This window comes from Triturus cristatus, chromosome 2_2 (assembly GCF_964204655.1).
Source record: "Triturus cristatus chromosome 2_2, aTriCri1.1, whole genome shotgun sequence".
NCBI classification, from domain to species: domain Eukaryota; kingdom Metazoa; phylum Chordata; class Amphibia; order Caudata; family Salamandridae; genus Triturus; species Triturus cristatus.
The window spans coordinates 1,163,232,534-1,163,258,914 of NC_140582.1; the positions used below are offsets into that span (position 1 = coordinate 1,163,232,534).

A 26,381-nucleotide genomic window follows, 5' to 3' on the forward strand; every position below is an offset into this window, starting at 1 on the left:
TTGGATCTGTTTGATCAAGAAATATTTTCTTTGTTTAAAATCAAGAGATTATGCAGATATTGGTGGATTTTGTGGCAAATGAGGGAAATCCATAGTTATGAGGGAAATGCAAAATTAGGTGCTCCTGGATTTAGGGCCACAATGCAATCATGAATGAGCTTGTCTCTAAGTTTCGATTCAGTATATTTTTTTTGTTTCAATTCCTGAGAGGTCACACGATTAAGAAATGCTAATTCGTGTAATCAAAAATGGTGCTTTCCTGCAAATATTACATCGCTGCCACTCAAAGTAACTACATTGCTAATAATAACCATAACAGCCGACATCATCAATTTAAAAGCGGGAAATAGGCCTGAGAAAAGAGGATGCAATTATTTTTAGGGTCGAACATTGCATATTTATTATTGTGGCCCAGAGGACTCCGGAGGAGGTCCCGGCCAGAGCTGCGTCGCCCCGGCTGCTGATCCGAAGGAGCCGGCGCCCGAGGGGAAGGTAACTTTTAAAGCTTGAAGTGAGTGTAGTGTAGAGTATGAACTGGATATATAAAAATCTAATAGAAAATCTACATATTTATTAATGTATGTGTGTGTGTGAAGGTCCCTCTTATTGTATGCAATCAGGACAGTTATATATTCATTCATTGATACTAATGTAGAGATTAGAAACTTGACAAGCATGGTGTTGGGGGCAGAGCAGGTTCCAAGAGTTTGTGTTTGGGGAGGTTAGGGGGGGCAGGAGTGGTCTACGAGAGGCTTAACTGGTCAGGCATCTGGGAGGGTGAAAAAAGCTCCTAGAAGACCCTGTTAGGGTCCCGTACAGGCACTATAGTGAACTATATATACTAGAACCTACCAAAAGGTAGTTAGGCCAGAAAGACCACTAAATATTGTCATGAAAGTAAAGCTGCGCACTACTGATCCATAACCTTAAACAATAAACGAAGAGCATAGCTGCGCAGGCGCAGAAAACACTATATTCTACTCATTGAAATGGGGGGGGGGACTGTGGAACTATTTGGTGCTTCCTACAATCCACTGGCTGGCACTCTCTGCACCCCTCGATCCCTGGTCTCCTCTGCAGCTCCCCGACCCCTGCCCACGTCTGCAGCCCTCGACCCCTGGTCACCTCTGCAGCCCTCGAACCCTGGTCACCTCTGCAGCCCTCGACCCATGGTCACCTCTGCAGCCCTCGACTCCTGCTCACCTCTGCCCCCTCGATCCATGGTCTCCTCTGCAGTTCCTCGATCCCTGCTCACCTGTGCAGCCCCTCCACCCCTGGTCACCTCTGCAAACCCTCGATCTCTGCCCACGTCTGCAACACTCGACCCCAGCCCACGTCTGCAGCCCTCGACCCCTGCCCACATCTGCAGCCCTCAACCCCTGGTCACATCTGCCGCCCTCGACCCCTGCTCACCTCTGCAGCCCTCGACCCCTGCCCACATCTGCAGCCCTCGAACCCTGGTCACCTCTGCAGCCCTCGACCCCTGCCCACGTCTGCAGCCCTCGATCCCTGGTCACCTCTGCAGCCCTCGAACCCTGGTCACCTCTGCAGCCCTCGAACCCTGGTAACCTCTGCAGCCCTCGAACCCTGGACACCTCTGCACCCCTCGATCCATGGTCTCCTCTGCAGTTCCTCGATCCCTGCCCACGTCTGCAGCCCTCGACCCCTGCCCACATCTGCAGCCCTCGAACCCTGGTCACCTCTGCAGCCCTCGACCCCTGCTCACCTCTGCAGCCCTCGACCCCTGCTCACCTCTGCCCCCTTGATCCATGGTCTCCTCTGCAGTTCCTCGATCTCTGCTCACCTCTAAAGCCCCACGAGCCCTGCCCACCTCTGCAACCCTCGACCCCTGCCCACGTCTGCAGCCTTCGTCCCATGCCCACATCTGCAGCCCTCGAACCCTGGTCACCTCTGCAGCCCTCGACCCCTGCTCACCTCTGCAGCCCTCGACCCCTGCTCACCTCTGCCCCCTCGATCCATGGTCTCCTCTGCAGTTCCTCGATCTCTGCTCACCTGTGCAGCCCTCGAACCCTGGTCACCTCTGTAGCCCTCGACCCCTGCTCACCTCTGCAGCCCTCGAACCCTGGTCACCTCTGTAGCCCTCGACCCCTGCTCACCTCTGCAGCCCTCGAACCCTGGTCACCTCTGCAGCCCTCGACCCCTGCTCACCTCTGCAGCCCTCGACCCCTGCTCACCTCTGCCCCCTCGATCCATGGTCTCCTCTGCAGTTCCTCGATCTCTGCTCACCTCTGCAGCTATCGACCCCTGCTCACCTCTGCAGCCCTCGACCCTGCTCACCTCTGCAGCCCTCGACCCATGTCCACGTCTGCAACCCTCGACCCCTGTCCATGTCTGCAACCCTCGACCCCTGCCCATGTCTGCAACCCTTGACCCCTGCTCACCTCTGCAGCCCTCGACCCCTGGTCACCTCTGCAGCCCTCGACCCCTGCTCACCTCTGCAGCCCTTGACCCCTGCTCACCTCTGCCCCCTCGATCCATGGTCTCCTCTGCAGTTCCTCGATCTCTGCTCACCTCTAAAGCCCCACGAGCCCTGCCCACGTCTGCAACACTCGACCCCTGCCCACGTCCGCAACCCCTCGACCCCTGCTCACCTCTGCAGCTCTCGACCCCTGCTCACCTCTGCACCCCTTGACCCCAGCTCACCTCCGCAACCCCTCGACCCCTGCTCACCTCTGCAGCCCTCGACCCCTGGTCACCTCTGCAGCCCTCGACCCCTGCTCACCTCTGCAGCTCTCGACCCCTGCTCACCTCTGCAGCCCCTTGACCCCTGCTCACCTCTGCGGGTCCTCGACCTCTGCTCAACTCTGCAGCCACTCGACCCCTGCTCACCTCTGCACCCCTTGACCCCAGCTCACCTCCGCAACCCCTCGACCCCTGCTCACCTCTGCAGCCCTCGACCCCTGGTCACCTCTGCAGCCCTCGACCCCTGCTCACCTCTGCAGCTCTCGACCCCTGCTCACCTCTGCACCCCTTGACCCCAGCTCACCTCCGCAACCCCTCGACCCCTGCTCACCTCTGCAGCCCTCGACCCCTGGTCACCTCTGCAGCCCTCGACCCCTGCTCACCTCTGCAGCTCTCGACCCCTGCTCACCTCTGCAGCCCCTTGACCCCTGCTCACCTCTGCAGGTCCTCGACCTCTGCTCAACTCTGCAGCCACTCGACCCCTGCTCACCTCTGCACCCCTTGACCCCAGCTCACCTCCGCAACCCCTCGACCCCTGCTTACCTCTGCAGCTCCTCGATCCCTGCTCACTTGTGATACCAATGCTGCATGTAGCCCTTGGCTTCAATGCACCGTCCTGGACCCCGGCTCCCCATCCTATCCTTGGCTGGAGCTCTTGGCTTTAACCCCACTTTGGCTTTAACCCGCCTTGGCTTTAAGCCTCTAGGTTTTAACACCCTGCGCTGCACCTGCCTGCACCCGCCTTTAAGACCTGGCATTCCTGCAGCTCCAGGGCTCAAGGATCCCCTAAGTTAGTGATACTCAAAATACAGCCTGGGTGCCGCATGTGGCCCTCCTCACCATCACAATTGGCCTCCAGCTGAGAGACTGCTCTGGGCTGCTGTTTACTTGAGAGAGCAGTAACATTCAGAAAGATGGTAAATAAACAGGCAGGCATTTATTAGCAAGGTAACTGAAGTAAAATAAAACAAGCAAATAAGGCATCCTGCTCCCTCTAACGTTATGGACACATTCAGTTTTTTAGGCCATCTTGCAACAAACGTGTAAAAATATAATAAAGTCTTTTCAAATTTAAAAAGTATATTTTATTAACCTGCAGAAATATTTAGTACATCAGATTATATCAGTGCATTCAGAAGTATGTTTTAAAACTGATAGTTTTTAAAAATGAAGTAGACGCTTCATGCCTCCTTCCACCCTGACAACAATGTCAACAGTGAACTGAGAGGCAATTGTCACATGGAACTCTCTGGATGGTCTGGGTTGTTATTAAAGATGGACAACATTAAAGTTTATTACATCAAACAAAAGAGGAGGTGTTGTCCAATGCACACCCCAAACTCATGTATTTCAAGGTGCACTTATATGTCATAATGAAGAAAAAGGAAGCAAAGTGAAATTAGACATATCATTTGATCAGATGGGGAAGTCAGGTTTGATCCCAGGTTTTTTTGTTTTCAAATTGTGCAATTCTATTTCATTTCAATTCAATGATCAAGTTATTTCCTTTTACCACTCGACTCTCCCAAGGGAGCAATAGCCACCAGAGAAGGCTTACCCCAAGGTGCAGTAGAGGGATAGTGATTCAGAGACAGCCTAACACAGCATTGCCAAATCTATGACTCTTCTAGAGACTAGGGGGCAGATTTATGTTCGACTTGCCCCTCATTTACGCCACAGTTGCGTCACTTTTGTGACGCAGCAGCGGCGCAAATCCTGCACCATGGTGCGGGGTATTTACAACGTGACGCATCTGGGAGATGCGTCACGTTGTAAAGCCCTGCGCCAGAAGTAGGCGTTCCAGGGCAGGTGGGGGCGTTCCGGCGCAGGAACGCCTCCTAAAAGCGGCTGAGGGAAATCTACAAGATTTCACTCAGTCACTTTTAGGCCCGTGCTGCGTCAAAACCCTGCGCCTGCTTGAAGCCGGCGTAAGGATTGACGCAGCATTCACAAGATAGGGCCCCCCAGAGCATTGCTGGAGCTGCGTCGCGCTTGCGATGCAACTCCGGCAATGCGCCACTTTTACGGCACAGATGCGTCACGCATCTGTGCCGTTTTTGCCCCATGGTGGCGGAGCTGGGGCGCATAATAACTGGCGCATCCCTGCTGATATGCAGGGATGCGTCAGTTATTATAAATATGCCCCTCGGGGCTTTATTTAGAGGGCAGTATGGAATGAAATCCTGATAATAACTCCATGACTCACTGACTACACCATGTATATGATTCTCTTCGCCTACGCCCACCTTCACCCGGCCCCCCTCACACACACAAAGCACCACTCCCCCTGTGGTGGCATCAATGCAGCCCTTGGGCACACCACAGACCACAACTGTGAAAATGTCTGCGAGCACCCATGCCCTACGCTCACCACTTCGCTGCAGCTTCTGGTCCACCCTTTCACCGATCATGATCCTGTAGCTCCCGGCTTCCCTTCAGCTTTTCAACTGCCCATAATACATACCCACTCCCCCCGCTGCTCCTGGTTCCTACTGCAGTTCATGTCCTGTCAGTAATCTGTTGAAGTCCCTAGAACTCCGGACCCCCTACAGCTCGTGGCTTGGTCGGCAACCACTGACTCTCCAATGATCTATGTTGCTCCCTCCACCTCCAAGCCTTCCCGCATCTCAAGACCACTCCGTGACTCTGGCATCCATGCAGCTCCTGGGATTGGAGCTTCTCGCAGTTCCTATGTGCCCTCACGGCTTCTCTGCCACTGCTAACGCTGGCCATCCTACACCCCTTGCTTCTTGTTGTAGCTCTTGATCGCACTGATATACCTGAGCTGCTTCCTTCAGCTCTGGACTTCACTTCATCTGCTGGGTCCTTGCTCACCTGGCCTCCTTTCAGGCCTCATCCTCCCTGCAGGTTCTAAGTGCACTGATGTGAGTGCACTGTCCCACCCGGGCGGTACAGCCACACCCTGATTAGGGGTGGGCGGAATTTGCGTAGTCGCACTACGCAAAGCTCGGTGAAACAGTAAATAATCTCCGCGAGTACGCAGAAATTCCGGAAACACGCGGAATTGCTTGTTCGCGATGCTTTTTTCCTGTTTGCGAATGCTGTTTGCGTGCTCGGGGGAAAATATCTTGCAAACACGCATTTTGAGAACATGAACAAGCAAAAAATTCCGCAAAGCCGCGGAACGCAGAATATTGGGCAATTCCGCGTTCTCCGCGGAATGCGAAATTACCCAAATTACCCAAATTCCGCGAGCGGAACGGAATTTGCCGCCCAGGCCTAACCCTGATACCAACACAAACTGCCTCAGCCGGGCGTGGCCAAGGCGTTTAAAAAGGAAGGACAGACTGCTTATGGTCAGGCCCTCACTAATATACATGTGGTGCGCATGCGAGTTATTGCAGCTATGTGGTAGGCTTCATGGCAGGCGCTGAGGTGCATCCAAACCCTGGCACCATCATCAATATAGGCTAGGGTGACCAGACGTCCCGGTTTTCCCCAGACAGTTCTGGTTTTCATAATTTTTAATACATGTCCAGGTTTCTGGGACAAAGGTAAATTTAAAGGCATACTCTCAATATATAATGTATCTGTTTCGGGCAGGGCAGGTTGCCATCGACAGCATGTATGCTGCAACACATGGGAGACAAATAGCAGGGGGGGGCAAGGGTAAGGTTAGAGGTCGATCCATAGCTAATTTTAGTTAAGGATAACTTAGGACTAAGCTCAAAAATGCAAAACTTGGGTCAGCCCAGACATATAAGTAAGGTTAAAGGCTTTAGTCCTACTTATATGTCTGACATGTCCCGGTTTTTGCTTCCTAAAATCTGGTCCTCTATCGTAGGCACATTGGCAACGAGTGTGGACTATATCCACAGTGAGCCGCAGTGCCAGGTATCGTCCATGGGAGGCGCACATGGGGTTGGGCCTACAGCGCGGTGTGCATTATTGGCTGTGAAGCCCTCAGAGTAGCGTCGAGGCTGACCGCAATGCCTGGTGAAAGGCTGAGGACGTCTCAGGTGGCGTGGTGAGCCCTGCTACTGATATGGCATGCTGTGGGGCTGTGGCCTGCACTCAAGAGTCCTCAGGTGGAGGTGCGGCACAACAGAGGCCCAGAAGGGGCCCTCTGGCAGGACTGGTGATTGCGGTATAAGGGCGGAGGATAGGCCAATAGCACCGCAAATGGAAGAGGAGGCACTAGAGGAGCGAGGTGCCTTCCTGGTGTCGGTGGCCAATGTCTGGCAGTGATTGAGCAGAGGACCTGTGATGGCGGATAAAGCATGCGCCGCAGGGGCCCAAAGGCCAGCCCAGGCCCGATTGTTGCTGCTGCAGGTACAGGAGAACGGATATCTTATTACATGCACACTCTACGATGGGGGTGCTGGCGCCATTCAGTGAGCTTGCTGACCCGGCCACTGTGGCCTCCGGATGGTAAATGTGGGTGGACTGGCTGGAAAATTACTTCAAGGCCACCAGGGAAGGTGACACGGAGGTCAAGAGGTCCCTTCTGCTGTACCTTGTAGGGGACGAGAAATCCCAGGCACAGGGGACATTGGTGACTATGATGCTGCGATTGCTGACCTTAACACCCCCTTGCGAACCCCGACTTTGAGCTCTTCAAGCTGAATCAAACCAAGCAGCGTGAGGGGGAGTTGATTGATACCTTCTATGTCTGCATCCAGGCTTTGGCAAGCACTTGCACTGATGACGATTAGCAGCAGAAGGTCAAAGCACAGCTAATTCACGGTTGGTGGTCGGCTACCCTATGGATTCTGATCCTCAGGCAGCCAGAGATCAAGTTGGAGGTCATGCTGATGATGGCCCGCACTTATGACCTGTCCAGTGCAAGCTCTGATGAGATGGAAGTGACCCTCATCCAAGACGCGGGACCACCGTTGGGCGTCAGAGGTACAGACGTTAAGATGGAGACAGTGGAGGCTATCCATACCAGGGCCCCACCTCAGAGGGAAAGACACTGGCCAGATGCCGACGCATCATGCAGGAACTGTGAACTAGAGGCCTACCCTGCAGACAAATGGTCAGTACCAAGGTGTACGTGCTTGGCATGCAACAAGCTGAATCATATTGCCAGGGTCTGCCGAAGTGGAGATAGGGGGCCCCACTGATGAGGCAGGAGACCACCAAAAAAGGCCAGCAGACAACTGTTGCTGGGGGAGCAGTCCCAGTCAAGCAGCCAGAGCCGAGAGTGGTGGAGAGAGCGAGACTTGGACAAAGATTACTCAGAAGATTAGGAGGTATTACTCCTCTCCTTTGTGGTGCCAGGGCTCAGAGAGCAGCGTCCACAGCTGGTGTGCAGCATCACTATCATGGGCATGGGGGTACGTGCCCTCATTGACATAGGGGCTTCAGTAAACGTAATGAACCACCAGCAATACCTACTGCTGTACCTCCGGCTGCCCCTGGGACCAACCCGCACAAGGATCTACATGTACGGGGGCACAAAGCCCATTCCTTTGGTTGGGGCAATGGATGTGGCAGTATAGCATGGGGACAGAGAGATCACGATCCTGTTCCATGGGACCAGAAAAGGGGATGGGACCCTCCTAGTTGCAGCACAGCTGAGGACTAGAGCCTGGTCGTCTTGCTAAAGAGATACATGATCTGCTGGTAGATTGCATCATGTAGCAGTTCCCAGAACTATTCAGGGGTCTGGGGTGTCAGAAAGGAACGCCAGTAAGGCTCCACATCAGCAAGACTGTCCAGCATTGAGACAACAGAGCACACCGTTCCACTTGTGAGCACAAGCGGAGGCAGAGCTTGACATATTCGAATGCATGAATGTCAACAAGCGGGTCACAGGGCCCACCCTGTGGGTCTCGCCATTGGTGATAACTAAGAAGACCCATGCAGCTAGGGGCAAGACAGCTATGTATAGACATGAGACTCCTGAATCAGGCCATTCATTCAGAGTGACACATCATCCCGACGATGGATGATATTGTTGAGGAACTCAGTGGAGTAGTGTGGTTCTCAAAGATTGACCTGAACACTGGATATCACCAACTGGTGCTTCACCCTGACAGTCGGTACATCATAACTTTTTCAACACAACTAGGTGTTGATGACGGATGACATCCAGCAAGCCACAGAAGTGGATGATGGACTTAAAAGAGTTGTAGATGCCATTGACAGCAATGCATGGAAGCTGTTCCTACAGGACACAAATCAGTGGAATCTGGTAGAGAAAACCCAGTTGTCGCACCTGTGGAGGATGAGAGATGACTTGAGCTCCCTGGCCAGAGGAAAAATCATGCAGGGCCACCGCATTGTCATCCCCAAAGCTCTGGAAGACCGGGTAATTGACCTAGCCCATGAGGGTCACCCAGCAGTTGAGAAGACCAAGGCATGGATGAGGTTATCGGTCTGGTTCCCCAGCATCGACACCAGAGTGGAAGAATCTGTGAGGCAGTGCTTGACATGGTAAATCATGGGAAGCCCTCCAGGACCACCGCCCATCGTTACAGAGGACACGCCAACAACACCATGGAAGAGGGTTAGTTTGGACTTTGTGAGTTTTCCGGATGGCTGATTCACCATGGTCATGGTCAATGACCAGTCCTAACATCCACTGAACTGACACCCATGACAGCTTTCTCCCATGTAAAGCCCCTGTTGTAAAAAACACTGGTTGTGTGTGGACACTACTGGACAAGGTGCCCATATGCCTCATTCATCTAAGGAGAGATGTAATGAGCTAGCTACTTTTTTAAATAATAAAGTAGAAAACATTATCAACTCACTGCACACGAGCCCCGTGGTTGGCCCCGAAGGATGGGAGGCAATTTCGGACTCGAAAAGCCAATTCCCTAGTCTGGACCAATCCAGTCCACCTCGTTCTCCAGTATTGGGTTCCTACTCGATAATCTACAAAGAACTGACAAGACTATTATTAGGTACAATTAAGTCTGGCTCTCCACTTGATCCAGCTCCCCCCCGCATCTTACTTCAGGGCAGACACTCTATCCTCTCCACAATGGCAGACCTCCATTCACTATCACTGAGCACCGGGATAGTTCCTAAGACGTTGTTAGAAATGAGAGGGCTCTGGTTGGTGCAGGTGTGTACCCACAACAAGCAGGGACCCTTTACGTCTTGCCAGGGCGAAGGATGACTCCCCAGAATAACCCCTGCTCACCCTCTAGGTGCGTGGCGCGAGCAGCCTAGGCTAAGTCTTAGGCGTACACGGTTAAGCAAGTGCAATTACACATACAGTAAACCCCTTGCATGCACCACAAACGGACACCAATCAGGAAGTATATAAAAATAAGCTTTTATGTAGATTCAGCAGATTCAACACAAGGCCCAGTAACGTTAAAGTGATGGGGCCACAACTCTTAGGAATACGGTAAAGTTCTCTTTGTTACGGAAAGTTCTTAGGCGGGCACAAGGTAACTGTGGGCCTCAGCGCACTTCGTGCTGAGGCGGCGACCGGGAAGCACACGGCAGATGACAGGGAAATAAACAACGTTGCGGACCCTGGATCCGATGCGAGCTCGCGGTCGAGTTTGTAAGTACAGTACCTTGTTTCTTGACGCGAAGGCGGGTGCGGGATTTCAGCGGCTCTTCGACAGAAGGGCGAGGCGCCGTCCGGGGCTCCCACACTCCACGATGGGGGTCTGATCTTCAGGCTCACGACAAGAGCGGGGTGTTGCAGGTGGCGAGTGAACAAAGCGGGGCAGCCGAGCACGCAGGTTACGTCCGGGCCGTCCGAGGCTTGGAGATGCTCACAACGCCGATTCCGGCGGGAGGTTGAAGGTGCGCAGCGAGCCTCCGGCGAGCGAGGTGACAGGGGCAGCCCAGCACAGCGTAGGGGGAGCGGCTCAGATCGAGCGAGGCTCTTCCCAAGGCGGGGGCGGCTAAGCAGTCCTGGTCACGGCTCAAGGAGGGACTGGGGCACGAGGGTCACAGCTCCGGCGAGGGAAAGGACACCACAGTCCAGCGGCAGGCGAGTGAAGACCAGGTAGAGCCCAATGGTCCTGGGGCTCAGTTCAGGGGGCAAGCTCGTTTCAGGCCCTTGGAGATCGTTTTGAAAAGCACAAGTCTTGAAAGTAAAAATAAAGCAAAGTCTTCAGCAAAAGGTTCCTCTTCTCTCCTTTGGCAGCAAGGTCACCACTGCAGGCCAGTCCCCCAGGATAGGGACAGTCTTCCTCCTTACAGCTTTCCCGGTGCCTCCTCCTCAGGCAGAGATTCTTCTTGGTCAAAAGCGGATCTAGTTTCTTAGGAGCAGGGCTCCTACATTTATACAGCAAATCTTTTGTTCTCCCAGGCCAGGGGGGCCCTTGCCTAGTCCAGTCCGGTTTCTGAGCACTTTGTTTACGCGATGCAGGCTTCTTCTTTCAGAGTGCAGGGCAGAGTCATCAGACGCTCCACGGGGGGCGGAGCCGGCATTGTGGTGGCAGAGCACTGTCCTATTCAGAGCCTAGGAGTACTCCTTCCACCCATCTACCTGTCGATCGTCCTATTCACCACCAGGCTACCTAGCCCTGCCCATCTGGGTTCCCCCAGCCCTGTCACTCACACCAGCCAGACATCAGATACACATCACGCAGAGGCGGGCTGAAATGTTTAGGCAAGCAAAGGCCAGCTTTCTAAAAGCGGCATTTGCAAACGCGGAATATTAAAATAAACCTTGGGAAAAGATGTACCTTATTATTCCGAGTTCAGGCATACTAAACTCGATCTTCTACCATGTTCCCTGGGTCGGTTAGGATCATAGGATGTAACAATCCTAGCCGCCCATGCTGGCCTATGAGAACAGGGTAGCCTTACAGTAGTGAACAACAAGATGGCGGTAATTCACTACTAGGACATGCCACGCATCCAGGCTTGTCCTACCTTATGCTTACAACGCACCCTGCCCGTGGGCCTACCAGAGGGGTGACTAACATGAAGTTAAGGGAAGGTTTAGGGACCGGCAAGTGTGGGCACTTGCCAGTCAGCATGTCAGTACCAGACTGCACGCAGGTTCTGCGATGGCAGACCTTAGACATATTTTACCGGCCGCTTCTGTGGGTGGCACAACCAGTGCTGCAAGCCCACCAGCGGTGTTTGCATTTACATGCCCAGGCGCTCCTGGCACACTTTACTGGGGTCTGACAGTAAACCAAACAATCTAATCATGGAATCCAACCAACATATACAATTTACATAGGGAGCACTCGCACCACGACACTGGTTGGCAGTGGCACAGCGCGCTGAGCGGCCAACACCATAAAAGCACATGAGGCACAGCGACAAAAAGAGGAAGGGAGACTCACGCCAAGGTGCCAGGTCTAACACGTGTCCCGTCCAGCTGAAAAGTGGGGAGAACTACCCTACCCCAAGGAGTTCCTCATCACTAAGGCGGAAAAATCTGGACAGACCGTCAGCATTGGCGTGATCTGTACCAGGGCGATGTTCCACCGTGAAATCCATACCCTGTAGGGAAATGGACCACCTCAACAGCTTTGGATTCTCACCCCTCATATGCATCAACCATCTGAAGGGCCTGTGGTCTGTCTGAACCCGGAAGTGAGACCCAAACAGGTAGGGTCTTAGCTTCTTCAGCGCCCAGACCACAGCAAATGCCTCACGCTCAATAGCACTCCACCTCTGTTCCCGTGGAAGTAACCTCCTGCTAAGAAAGGCTACGGGTTGATCTAGGCCCTCCTCATTAATCTGTGAAAGAACAGCCCCCACACCATGCTCTGAAGTGTCTGTCTGAACGATAAACTCTTTGGAGAAGTTGGGAGCCAAGAGCACGGGCGCCGTGCACATAGCTGTTTTCAGGGCCTCAAAAGCTTTCTGACAGGTGTCAGTCCAAATCACTTTCCTGGGCTGCTTCTTCGAAGTCAGCGCTGTCAAGGGGGCAACCATGTTGCCATACCCCTTGACAAACCTCCTGTAGTACCCAGTGAGACCTAGGAAGGCTCTCACCTCTGTCTGGGTTTTGGGCGACTCCCAATTCAGGATGGTTTCTATCTTGGGCTGAAGGGGTCCCACCTGGCCACTCCCAACTTGGTGCCCCAAGTACACCAGGGAACCCTGCCCGATCTGGCACTTACTCGCCTTGATCGTGAGGCCTGCCTTGCGCAGCGCCATCAACACTTCCCAGAGGTGGCGCAGGTGTTCTTCCCAAGTGGAGCTGAACACCGCGATGTCATCCAGGTAGGCTGCACTGAACGAATCCAGCCCAGCCAACACCTGGTTGACCAATCTCTGAAAGGTGGCAGGGGCATTCTTCATCCCAAAGGGCATAACCCGGAACTGGTAGTGCCCATCTGGGGTGGAAAATGCTGACCTCTCTTTAGCCCCCGCGGTCAAGGCGATCTGCCAATACCCAGACGTTAAATCAAACGTGCTGTGGTAGTGGGCAGCCCCTAGCCGATCTATGAGCTCATCAGCTCTGGGGATGGGGTGTGCGTCAGTCCTAGTGACTGAATTGAGTCCTCTGTAGTCCACACAGAACCGGAGTTCGGGTGTGGCTCCCGGCGCTGCAGCCTTTGGGACCAAGACCACTGGGCTGGCCCAAGGACTGCTGGAGGACTCAATTACCCCGAGTGCAAACATCTTGGAGACCTCCTCCTTGATGCATGTCCTCACCCTGTCAGTCACCCTGTAGACCTTGTGCCGCACAGGTGTACTATCCCCAGTGTCCACATCATGGACGCACCAATCAGTGACACCGGGAACCAGGGAAAACAGATCAGAAAATTGTCCCAGCAACTGGCGACAATCATTCTGTTGCTCGGGGGTCAGGGCGGAAGAGAGGGTGACACCATCCACTGACCCATCTTGCTCCTTGGCTGACAGGAGGTCAGGAAGAGGTTCTGTCTCCTCTTCCATCCCAGCATCTGTTGCCAAGAGCATGCCCACTTGGGACCTCTCCAAGTGGGGCTTGAGGCGGTTGACATGTAGGACCCTTAAGGGGTTCCTAGGAGACTTCAGGTACACCACGTAGGTAACAGGACTCTTGCGCTCCACCACCTCAAAGGGACCGGTCCACTTATCCTGGAGCGCACACGGCTCTACGGGGGCCAAGACCCATACCTTCTGTCCAGGCTGAAGCTCTACCAGAGTGGCATTCTGGTCGTACCACCGCTTCATCTCCTCCTGGCTGGCTTCCAGATTTGCCTCAGCAAGTTGCCTGAATCGCCTAGTCTGATTCCTGAAGGCCAGCATGTAACTATATACATTCTGGGGAGGTTTCCTGGGAGATTGCTCCCAGCCTTCCTTGACCAGACTTAGAGGTCCTCTGACCGGGTGACCATACAGAAGCTCAAAGGGACTGAACCCCAGAGACTTCTGTGGCACCTCACGGTAAGCGAAGAGAAGGCATGGTAAGAGGACGTCCCACTTACGCCTCATGGGTCCTTCTAGGCCCATTATCATGCCTTTGAGGGTTCGGTTGAATCTCTCAACTAACCCGTTTCCTTGGGGGTGGTAAGGTGTGGTGAACTTGTAGGTTACACCACACTCTTGCCAAAGGGATTTCATATACTTGGACATGAAATTGGTACCTCGGTCAGACACCACCTCTAGAGGGAATCCCACTCGGGAGAAAATTCCCATCAGTGCACGTCCCACCACGGGGGCCGTCACTGTCCTCAGAGGAATGGCTTGCGGGTACCGGGTGGCATGGTCCACCAGGACCAGTATGAACCTATTGCCCATCGCTGTCCTGGGGTCCAGTGGCCCTACAATGTCAATCCCCACTCGCTGGAATGGGGTACTGACCACAGGGAATGGCTGGAGTGGAGCCTTCTGCTTCCTTCCACTCTTTCCACTTTCCTGGCAAGTCTGGCATGTCCTGCAGTGAGTATCTGAACTCCTGCGCATTTGAGGCCAATAAAAGTGGGTGACAAGCCTTTCAAAGGTCTTGTCCTGCCCCAAATGCCCTGCCAATGGCACATCGTGAGCCAGCCCCAGTAGGAAGGCTCTGGAGTGCTGGGGTACCACCAGCGCACGGGCTGACCCAGGCTCAGCAACCTTAGGCTCTGCATATAGGAGGTCGTTCTCCCAGTAAATGAAATGTGATCCTGACTGGGGTGGGCGGAATTTGCGTAGTCGCACTACGCAAAGCTCGGTGAAACAGTAAATAATCTCCGCGAGTACGCAGAAATTCCGGAAACAGGCGGAATTGCTTGTTCGTGATGCTTTTTTCCTGTTTGCGAATGCTGTTTGCGTGCTCGGGGGAAAATATCTTGCAAACACGCAATTTGAGAACACAAACAAGCAAAAAATTTCGCAAAGCCGCGGAACGCAGAATATTGGGCAATTCCGCGTTCTCCGCGGAATGCGAAATTACCCAAATTACCCAAATTCCGCGAGCGGAACGGAATTTGCCGCCCAGGCCTAACCCTGATATCAACACAAACTGCCTCAGCCGGGCGTGGCCAAGGCGTTTAAAAAGGAAGGACAGACTGCTTATGGTCAGGCCCTCACTAATATACATGTGGTGCGCATGCGAGTTATTGCAGCTATGTGGTAGGCTTCATGGCAGGCGCTGAGGTGTATCCAAACCCTGGCACCATCATCATTATAGGCTAGGGTGACCAGACGTCCCGGTTTTCCCCAGACAGTTCTGGTTTTCATAATTTTAAATATATGTCCAGGTTTCTGGGACAAAGGTAAATTTAAAGGCATACTCTCAATATATAATGTATCTGTTTCGGGCAGGGCAGGTTGCCGTCGACAGCATGTATGCTGCAACACATGGGAGACAAATAGCAGGGGGGGCAAGGGTAAGGTTAGAGGTCGATCCATAGCTAATTTTAGTTAAGGATAACTTAGGACTAAGCTCAAAAATGCAAAAATTGGGTCAGCCCAGACATATAAGTAAGGTTAAAGGCTTTAGTCCTACTTATATGTCTGACATGTCCCGGTTTTTGCTTCCTAAAATCTGGTCCTCTATCATAGGCACATTGGCAACGAGTGTGGACTATGTCCACAGCGAGCCGCAGTGCCAGGTATCGTCCATGGGAGGCGCACATGGGGTTGGGCCTACAGCGCGGTGTGCATTATTGGCTGTGAAGCCCTCAGAGTAGCGTCGAGGCTGACCGCAATACCTGGTGAAAAGCTGAGGACGTTGCAGGTGGCGTGGTGAGCGCTGCTACTGATATGGCATGCTGTGGGGCTGTGGCCTGCACTCAAGAGTCCTCAGGTGGAGGTGCGGCACAACAGAGGCCCAGAAGGGGCCCTCTGGCAGGACTGGTGATTGCGGTATAAGGGCGGAGGATAGGCCAATAGCACCGCAAATGGAAGAGGAGGCACTAGAGGAGCGAGGTGCCTTCCTGGTGTCGGTGGCCAATTTCTGGCAGTGATTGAGCAGAGGACCTGTGATGGCGGATAAAGCATGCTCCGCAGGGGCCCAAAGGCCAGCCCAGGCCTGATTGTTGCTGCTGCAGGTACAGGAGTGAGTGCACACTCTACGATGGGGGTGCTGGCACCATTCAGTGAGCTTGCTGACCCGGCCACTGTGGCCTCCAGATGGAAAATGTGGGTGGACTGGCTGGAAAATTACTTCAAGGACACCAGGGAAGGTGACACGGAGGTCAAGAGGTCCCTTCTGCTGTACCTTGAAGGGGATGAGATCTCCCAGGCACAGGGGACATTGGTGACTATGATGCTGCGATTGCTGACCTTAACACCCCCTTACGAACCCAGACTTTGAGCTCTTCAAGCTGAATCAAACCAAGCAGCGTGAGGGGGAGTTGATTGATACCTTCTATGTCTGCATCCAGGCTTTGGCAAGCACTTGCACTGATGACGATTAGCAGCAGAAGGTCAAAGCACAGCTAATTCACGGTTGGTGGTCGGCTACCCTATGGATTCTGATCCTCAGGCAGCCAGAGATCAAGTTGGAGGTCATGATGATGATGGCCCGCACTAATGACCTGTCCAGTGCAAGGGCTGATGAGATGGAAGTGGCCCTCATCCAAGACGCGGGACCACCGTTGGGCGTCAGAGGGACAGACGTTAAGATGGAGACAGTGGAGGCTATCCATACCAGGGCCCCACCTCAGAGGGAAAGATACTGGCCAGATGCCGACGCATCATGCAGGAACTGTGAACTAGAGGCCTACCCTGCAGACAAATGGTCAGTACCAAGGTGTACGTGCTTGGCATGCAACAAGCTGAATCATATTGCCAGGGTCTGCAGAAGTGGAGATAGGGGGCCCCACTGATGAGGCAGGAGACCACCAAAAAAGGTCAGCAGACAACTGTTGCTGGGGGGAGCAGTCCCAGTCAAGCAGCCAGAGCTGAGAGTGGTGGAGAAGCGAGACTTGGACAAAGATGACTCAGAAGATTAGGAGGTATTACTCCTCTCCTTTGTGGTGCCAGGGCTCAGAGAGCAGCGTCCACAGCTGGTGTGCAGCATCACTATCATGGGCATGGTGGTACGTGCCCTCATTGACATAGTGGCTTCAGTAAACGTAATGAACCACCAGCAATACCTGCTGCTGTACCTCCGGCTGCCCCTGTGACCAACCCGCACAAGGATCTACATGTAGGGGGTACAAAGCCCATTCCTTTGGTTGGGGCAATGGATGTGGCAGTATAGCATGGGGACAGAGAGATCACGACCCTGTTCCATGTGACCAGAAAAGGGGATGGGACCCTGCTAGGGTGCAGCACAGCTGAGGACTAGAGTTTGGTCGTCTTGCTAAAGAGATACATGATCTGCTGGTAGATTGCATCCTGTAGCAGTTCCCAGAACTATTCAGGGGTCTGGGGTGTCAGAAAGGAACACCAGTCAAGCTCCACATCAACAAGACTGTCCAAGCAACAGCATTGAGACAACAGAGTATACCGTTCCACTTGTGAGCATGTCGTGAATGTCAACAAGCGGGTCACAGGGCCCACCCTGTGGGTCTCGCCATTGGTGATAACTAAGAAGACCCATGCAGCTAGGGGCAAGACAGCTATGTATAGACATGAGATTCCTGAATCAGGCCATTCATTGAGAGTGACACATCATCCCGACGATGGATGATATTGTTGAGGAACTCAGTGGAGTAGTGTGGTTCTCAAAGATTGACCTGAACACTGGATATCACCAACTGGTGCTTCACCCTGACAGTCAGTACATCATAACTTTTTCAACACACCTAGGTGTTGATGGCGGATGACATCCGGCAAGCCACAGAAGTGGATGATGGACTTAAAAGAGTTGTAGATGCCATTGACAACAATGCATGGAAGCTGTTCCTACAGGACACAAACTAGTGGAATCTGGTAGAGAAAACCCAGTTGTCGAACCTGTGGAGGATGAGAGATGACTTGAGCTCCCTGGCCAGAGGAATAATCATGCAGGGCCACCGCATTGTCATCCCCAAAGCTCTGGAAGACCGGGTAATTGATCTAGCCCATGAGGGTCACCCATCAGTTGAGAAGACCAAGGCATGGATGAGGTTATAGGTCTGGTTCCCCAGCATCGACACCAGAGTGGAAGAATCTGTGAGGCAGTGCTTGACATGCTAAATCATGGGAAGCCCTCCAGGACCACCGCCCATCATTACAGAGGACACGCCAACAACACCATGGAAGAGGGTTAGTTTGGACTTTGTGAGTTTTCCGGATGGCTGATTCACCATGGTCATGGTCAATGACCAGTCCTAACATCCACTGAACTGACACCCATGACAGCTTTCTCCCATGTAAAGCCCCTGTTGTAAAAAACACTGGTTGTGTGTGGACACTACTGGACAAGGTGCCCATATGCCTCATTCATCTAAGGAGAGATGTAATGAGCTAGCTACTTTTTTAAATAATAAAGTAGAAAACATTATCAACTCACTGCACACGAGCCCTGTGGTTGGCCCTGAAGGATGGGAGGCAATTTCGGACTCGAAAAGCCAATTCCCTAGTCTGGACCAATCCAGCCCACCTCGTTCTCCAGTATTGGATTCCTACTCGATAATCGACAAAGAACTTACAAGACTATTATTAGGCAAAATTAAGTCTGGCTCTCCACTTGATCCTGCTCCCCCCCACATCTTACTTCAGGGCAGACACTCTATCCTCTCCACAATGGCAGACCTCCATTCACTATCACTGAGCACCGGGATAGTTCCTAAGACGTGGAAACATGCTATCGTGATGCCTCTGCTTCAGGAACCCCAACTAGCTCCTTCGGTATTGGGGAATTTCCGCTCCATCTCACTACTTCCCATTTTGGGTAAAGTTAAAGAAAAACATGTTAATAATATCATCTCACAGGTCCTGGAGGAAAACAATATCTTGCACCAGACGCAAATAAGTTCCGTCCAGGACTTAGCACAGAGTCAGCCCTTTTAGCAATAACAGATAAACTAAAAAGGATACTAGACCAAAGGGGTTCGGCCACTATTCTTCTTCTAGACCTAAGTGTGGCTTTCGATACCGTGGATCATAATATACTAATTCAGAGACTAGGTGACTTAAGGATCCAGGACAAAGCCCAAAAATGGCTCACCTCTTTACTAAGCAAATGGTTTACCTCAGGACTCAGCACTCAGCCCGACCCTGTTTAACTTCTACCTGACTCCACTAGCACAAATTGTTCAGGAGTTCAGACTTATCATTGTGTCTTACGCTGATGATACACAATTAGTAGTCTCAGTGTCTGAGGAAATGAACTTTAGTCATCTTCAGCTTGTACCATGCTTGGAAAAGATAACCAACTGGATAGCCAACTCCAATCTAAAACTGAATTGCGATAAAACATATCTGATGTTCTTGGGAAACTGCCCAGGGGGATCAGCTGGCCGCCCATTCCAAAGTCTTCCATAAAAAACTTGGGGATGTGGCTAGACCACAACCTCTCTATGGAAACTCAAGCCACAAAACTGTTTTGGCATTTTGCGGATGATCCGTAAGATCATGAGCCTAATCCAAGAACAGGCACGGAGAACTGTGGTCCAGGCCCTAGTGATCTCAAGACTGGACTACGGCAATTCCCTGTATCTGGGTTTCCCCAAATACGTGGTCAACAGGCTACAAGTTGTCCAGAACGCTGCAGCGAGGATGCTCCTGAAGATCCCTAGACAGGAGTCAGTTAGAACCTCGCTGAAAAAATTGCACTGGCTCCCCATCCAATCCTGGGTCAGGTTCAGAGCACTATGTCTAACTCACAGAGCTATGTGTGATAGGGGTCCAGCCCTGTTAAAAACCATGGTCACCCCTGATGTCCCTAATAGATCTCTGAGGTCCTCATCTGACTACCACTTGAACACCTTAATGATAAAGAGATCCAGATGAGGAGGGAGATACTTCTCATATCTTGCTCCAAAGCTCTGGAACTCTAATGCCAAGGACCTGAGACTGACTAGAGCCGAAAGGAGTTTCAGGAAAAAACTCAAGACGTGGGTATTTTCTTAAGATCCCTCCCCCACACTTTGCCTTCTCTAGGTAGCGCTGGGAAGCCCTTGGGCAGCCATGCGCTCTATAAATTCTATAAACATAAACATATGGACTACCGGAGACCATCCAGACTGATATCGAACCTACTTTTCAAGGGGCAGAATTTCAGGTGGACCTGACAGCACTTGCGATCAAGCACCAGAAAATAATACCTCAGTGGCCTCAGGCCACCGACAACGTGTAAATATTGATGCGGACACCCCTATGCACTTAATGTTTCAAAGATACGTCAAGGACAGCATTCCGATGCCAGCCAAACAAAATATATTGTTGTTCCGACCAACAGGAATCCGAGAACAGGAAGGAGAGGAGGATTTGCCTGGACCCGATGGTAACTTGCCACCGGATGGTGATGAGGTTGTGGAGGGTACTGGGAGCAGCAGAACCCCTCAACAAGTAGCCCCAGGAGACAAGGTGATCCTGGGAAGTTGTGTGGGGCCAGAATAAGTCACATCAGGAATACCCATTGTACCACTGGCGGGGAGAAGCCGCTTGCATGGACTAAGACCAAACCCTGCCCTCAGCCCACGACTCAGGGACATTGTGTGCACCCAAATGGAGGGGAATCTTGCCATCGGACATTGGATGGGATGTACTGAGCCACCAGAGCAGTGCAGCCACACTCTGATGTCAGCATGCAGTGCCTCAGCAGGAAACCGCTGAGCCGTTAAATAAAGGGAGGATGAACCGCTCATGGTCAGTCCAGCATTAATATACATGCAATGTGCATGTGAGTTATGAGGTAGGCCTAATGGCAGGCCCTAAGGCCTGGTGTAGTCCAGTGCCCTAACTCCCTAAAGATCATTGGCCCCTGCTCCACAGCACAGCAAGGGCCCATACAACAACCTCGCCTCGGTTGACAAAATGCACAAAGGACACAGTTGTACGCTCACTGAGGGTCACCACGAGTGGCCTCCTACCCATTTATTTATGCCTTGCATGCTGCCTGGTCTCAGGCAATGTTGGTGCCGGGTGGCACCCTACTCTGGGCTCCTAGCTTGTAACCTCTCTTCTGTTCCTGGTAACCCTAAAGGGCCTGGCTCCCCTGCCGCTCTTGTCATCCCTGCTGTTCTTGCTTTTCCATGCAGCTGCTGTCCTCACTGAAGCCTGAGCCTCCACATCTCCTGGCAGTTCATGAACCGAGGGCTTCCTGTAGCTCCTGCTTTCAAAGCAGCTCCTGACATTGCTGCAGCTACTGTGCCTCCTTCTCATTTGTACTACTGCAGCAGTCTCTGCGTTTCCTGCAGGACATGCATCCCAACAACTCACAGGACCACTTATTTTGCATCACTTCCGAATTAAGTCCTCTGCATGAACTTGACTCCCTGAAGCTCCTCGGACACTTTCTCCTGTGTCTGCTACGATCTGCAGATCTCCTGGTCCATTTACAGCTTCTTAACTAAGTACTCCCTTCAGATCCTGGAAAACCTCTACCTCTTAAATTAATTTCTCACTTTTACTTCTGATTGCAGTATCTGGCCTCCCTGCAACTCTTGGGTTATGATTGCAGCTCTTGACACACACTGCAGCTCCTTCCCTAAAGACTCACTTTAGCTGCTAGCATGCTAATAGCTCCTGGGTCAAGAGTTCATTATAGCTCCTGGTATCCCATAAAGGTCTGTTCCATAAGTTTACCTGCTCTCCCACTGATGTTCTGTCTTTTGCTCTTGGTTCCCTGTAGCTTACTGTTGCTTTGCAGGTTCTGCATTCATTGTGGAACATTGCCTAACTGAAGCCTACTATCCTCCTTTTATACAAACACTGACCTTCTTTCAGATTTGATGTTCCCTACCACTCACAACCTGGTTCCTGCTAGAGTTCTGTGTCCCCCAGTACCTTGTGGACTCCTCCTCAAGACAGTCTTCCCTACAGGTCCTGGCACTGCTGGCAGCTCCTGGCTCTACAGCAGCTTCTGCCACTGATGCAGCCCCCTGGCACTACTTAGTGCTTAAGTCCTCCATGCACCGCCAGACCTTCATGCAGTTCCTGTGGTCCTGGCACCTCCAGACCTTCATGCAGCTCATGTGGTCCCAGCACCTGCAGACCTTCATGCAGCTCTTGTGGTCCTAGCACCTGCAGATCTTCATGCAGCTCCTGTGGTCCTAGCAGCTCCAGACTATCATGCAGCTCCTGTAGTCCTGGCACCTCCAGACCGTTAGACAGCCCATGTGGTTTAAGAACCAGCAAACTTTGATGCAGCTCCTGTGGCCCTGGCACCCCCAGACCTTCATGCAGTTCCTGTGGTCCTGGCACTTCCAGACCTTCATGCAGTTCCTGTGGTCCTGGCACCTCCAGACCTTCATGCAGCTCATGTGGTCCTAGCACCTGCATACCTTCATGCAGCTCCTGTGGTCCTAGCACGTGCAGACCTTCATGCAGCATCTGTGGTCCTAGGAGATCCAGACCTTCATGCAGCTCCTGTGGTCCTGGCATGCCCAGACCTTCATGCAGCTTCTGTGGTCCTGGCACCTCCAGACCGTTAGACAGCCCATGTGGTTTAAGAACCAGCAAACTTTGATGCAGCTCCTGTGGCCCTGGCACCCCCAGACCTTCATGCAGTTCCTGTGGTCCTGGCACCTCCAGACCTTCATGCAGTTCCTGTGGTCCTGGCACCTCCAGACCTTCATGCAGTTCCTGTGGTCCTGGCACCTCCAGACCTTCATGCAGCTCCTGTGGTCCTAGCACGTGCAGACCTTCATGCAGCATCTGTGGTCCTAGGAGATCCAGACCTTCATGCAGCTCCTGTGGTCCTGGCATGCCCAGACCTTCATGCAGCTCCTGTGGTCCTAGGAGATCCAGACCTTTATGTAGCTCCTCTGGTCGTGGCACCTGCAGACCTTCATGCAGCTCCTGTGGTCCTGGCATGCCCAGACCTTCATGCAGCTCATGTGATCCTAGCACCTGCAGACCTTCATGCAGCTCCTGTAGTCCTAGCAGCTCCAGACTATCATGCAGCTCCTGTAGTTCTGGCACCTCCAGACCTTTATACATCCCTTGTGGTCTTAGAACCTGCAAACGTCCATGCAGCCCCTGTGCAGGTCCTGTGGTCCTAGCAGCACCTTCATAAAGCTCATGTGGTCCTACCTCCTGCAGACCTTCATGCAGCTCCTGTAGTCCTAGCTGCTCCAGACCTTCATGCAGATCTGGGCCTCCCTTTAGTTTCTGTCTTTGCTGCAGCTCAAGTAAATGCTCAAGGATCTGCCACTCCCCCATAGTTCCTTTCTTTTTATGCTGTTCCCAAATCCCTGAAGCTTGATGCTCAAGAGCTCTCTCTTCTTCTTTGCTATGTATTCTTGCTCTCCTGTCTCCATTGCACCTGTGGGTCCCATTCTTGACTGTCCCATGGCTTCACCATCTAGCCTTTCTGCAGCTCCAGGGTCCTCTTCTCCTGTGTTTTGTGGCAGCCACTGTAGATCCTGGATGTCCTGCAACTTTTGGCATATTTGTAGTTTCTGAGCTGAGGATTCCAATGAGCTCCCAAATGATCTGCAGCTTCTTAGTCTGATGCCAACCTATACTGTCCATGCAGGTCGCTGGTGTTCTTTTAGCTAGTGTTTCAGTTTATTTTATCAATAAAGGCAGACAAACATTACAAATTCGCACACTTTAACAAAGTTAAAAGAAAAGATAAACTATCTTAATCAAGACCTATAATATGGCCTTTATCCCTAAGCAGATGGTTAAAGTCAAACTGCATGTAATGTGGAGTGCATATTCAGCCATGTCAAATGTTGCTTTGTTTTAAACTGCCATTTTATCCTGGTCAAATAAAGCTTTTACCATGCCTAAGCCTTCCTTTTTTCATACATATAGGCCATCCCTTGGATACGCCCTAAACAGCTCATAGGGCATGGAAACTGTATTTAACAACTGGTCCATGTACTTTGAACTTTTACATGTCCTGGTAGTGAAAAACTCTTCCATTGGTTTTTCACTACTGCAATGCTTACCTCTCCCAGAGGATAGCATTGGTTTAACTTATTACAATTAATAAGTGAAAACTTTAATTTAGGAACAGGAAGGAATATTGAGTTTGGTGTTTAAAGAATTGTAATTTAATACCATATTTAATAGAAAAGTTAGATTTTAAGTCACAATTCTGAAAATGGGACTTTTAGAAAGTTGGCAGAAAAAGGAGAAATAGGTTTTGGCAGGACAAGCTCTCTGACTTGATGATGTCACCTATCACATTTACACATCACAAAAGCGCTGCATCAGCACACTCAGAAAGGGTTTCAAACTAGTCTTTTGTGACCCCAGACAAGCTGTGGCCGAGGCAGGGAGGCAGAAAATTACAAATACCTCTGGGTGAAAACCTCCAGAACCTTCTCCTACTTCAAAGTTGGCACCAAGCATAAACATGGTACCCTCAGACCCAACTCTTCAGTTTACACCTCTAGACCCGTGGATTCAGAAGGACTGCTGTGCTGCTCTTCTGCAGGAAGGACTGCTAATCCGCTGCCCAGCTGCCTGTTACCCTGCTGCTTGAGTGAAAAGGACTGGACCTGTATCTTGAACCCAGGTGAGTGACTCCAAGAGCTAGTTGGTTGGCTTCCCGATCAGAGCCTTAGGGACAAGAAAGGGTCCAACCACCATGAACCCAGCACCCAGGATTCTGTCTGCTGTGAGTCTTAACCCCCCAAAGTGGTGCCACCCCAGATATGGACATTTGGAAGTGTCCTGAAGGTGCTCTACCAGCCCAGATGTGGCCTCTTGGGCAGAATTGATACAGCACAATGCATCACCTCGCAGCTGTGCATCGGAACAGCAACTGAGCGCTGCATCCTCAATGCAGGAGCGCGCATTGCAGCCCACAGTTCCTCGGAACTGCCATTGGGCGACACATTTCTGATACAGGACTTCATATCCCAAACCTTCGTTGATGGCATCCTCGACAACAATGCAGGATCTTGTATCACAAGCCTCGGTGATGGCTTCATCATAACCACTGCTGCACTATGCTTCTCTGACGCAGGACTCCGCATCGCAGCCTGCAGCTCATTGGAACCACCGCTGCACAATGCATCCTTAACTTAGGATCTTGCAACGCTCCGCCTAACTTGGTCCCTGTATCTGGCCTGTGCTCCATCGCTGTTGGCCTTTACTCATGACTTTGTCTCGGTCTAGTGCGACCATATTACCACTTTTGGGTCTCTGTGCTTTTAGCCACTATTTTTAGCTAAACCTTTAAAACTGCCTTTCTCCGGTTCTACTAGTTGATTTTTGTCACTTTGGTGTCAAATCATTTATTAAATATTACTCTATTTTTCTAAAACGGTGTTGGATTTTTCTTGTGTTTTGTTTTCATTATAATGCTGTTTGTGTGCTGCATAAATACTTTACACATTGCTTCTAAGTTAAGCCTGACTGCTTTGGTGCCAAGGCCCAAGTTACATTGGGGTTTGCTTGTGACTTCACCCTGACAAGAAATGTGGTTGCTGCTTGAGTAGGGTTTCACCCCTCAACCAGTAACTGGATTCCCTACATCCATCGTCTGATATGTTTTACTTTTCTATTTTTAGGTACTGCTGCAAAGTCCCCTTACAGTCCAAACATATTAGATTTGCCAACTGGCGTCTTTTCCTGCAATTGTTTATGTCACATTGTAGGGCAGAGCTTTGTACTATGTTCTTTATTTTTTATTTTCTTAACGAAATGTAACCCTTTAAGTATCTTCAAAATCATACATTTTTCCTAAAGTTTTCCTCTATTAATCGCATCAAAAGAAGTATATGGATCTATGTAGGCTGCATATATTAATTGATTTGTTTTAAAGGCATAATCTTACACCTTCTACTTAAAAGCAAAACCCCCCTCTACTGTTGAATGACCTCTCCTGCATCCTTACTGCACTTTATGCAAGATCCTTTCAGTTTCCACCAGTTCATCCAGGGTTTATAGCAGATGCTTCACATACATTTTACTTGGAATATCTTTAAAAAATGTCATCCTTTAATTATTTGGTACAGTTTGGGACCCTCTTTTCAAAATTGGGAGTCTGCAATTTGTTTGCAGCAAACTACTTCGGCCATCGAAGGCGTCAGTACTTGTGCCCGTAGGTCAGCGTCCAATTCTAATATATATCTGCGGACAAGCCACCTGGCCCTTCTGTATTATAGCTGCAACCTCCTTTGTGGATGGTCTAAGCGTACTCCAATCACTGCTGATGATTGAGGAGATATTCCTGTATTTCAATATTTTTATTTTCCTTAGTACAATAAAGATTGGAGCTGTAGTTCACCCATTATCTACAGCGCACGCCGCCTTCCTTCTAAGGTTTTACCGTCCTATGGCCAAATGTTTTTCGCTCTCCC

General features: G+C 51.4%; 1 protein-coding gene across 2 annotated transcripts in view; it reads left to right on the forward strand.

Annotated features, from left to right (window-relative positions):
* Positions 1-354: 354 nt before the first annotated feature.
* The window catches only part of SIGLEC1 (sialic acid binding Ig like lectin 1), a 284,641-nt gene continuing 258,614 nt past the window's right edge, over positions 355-26,381 (forward strand). The window contains exon 1 of one of the 2 annotated variants that reach the window (XM_085642703.1): positions 355-511. The gene's annotated coding sequence lies outside the window, so the exon portion shown is untranslated. The remainder of the gene's footprint in view (positions 512-26,381) is intronic. The other variant, XM_085642704.1, reaches the window with a different exon arrangement.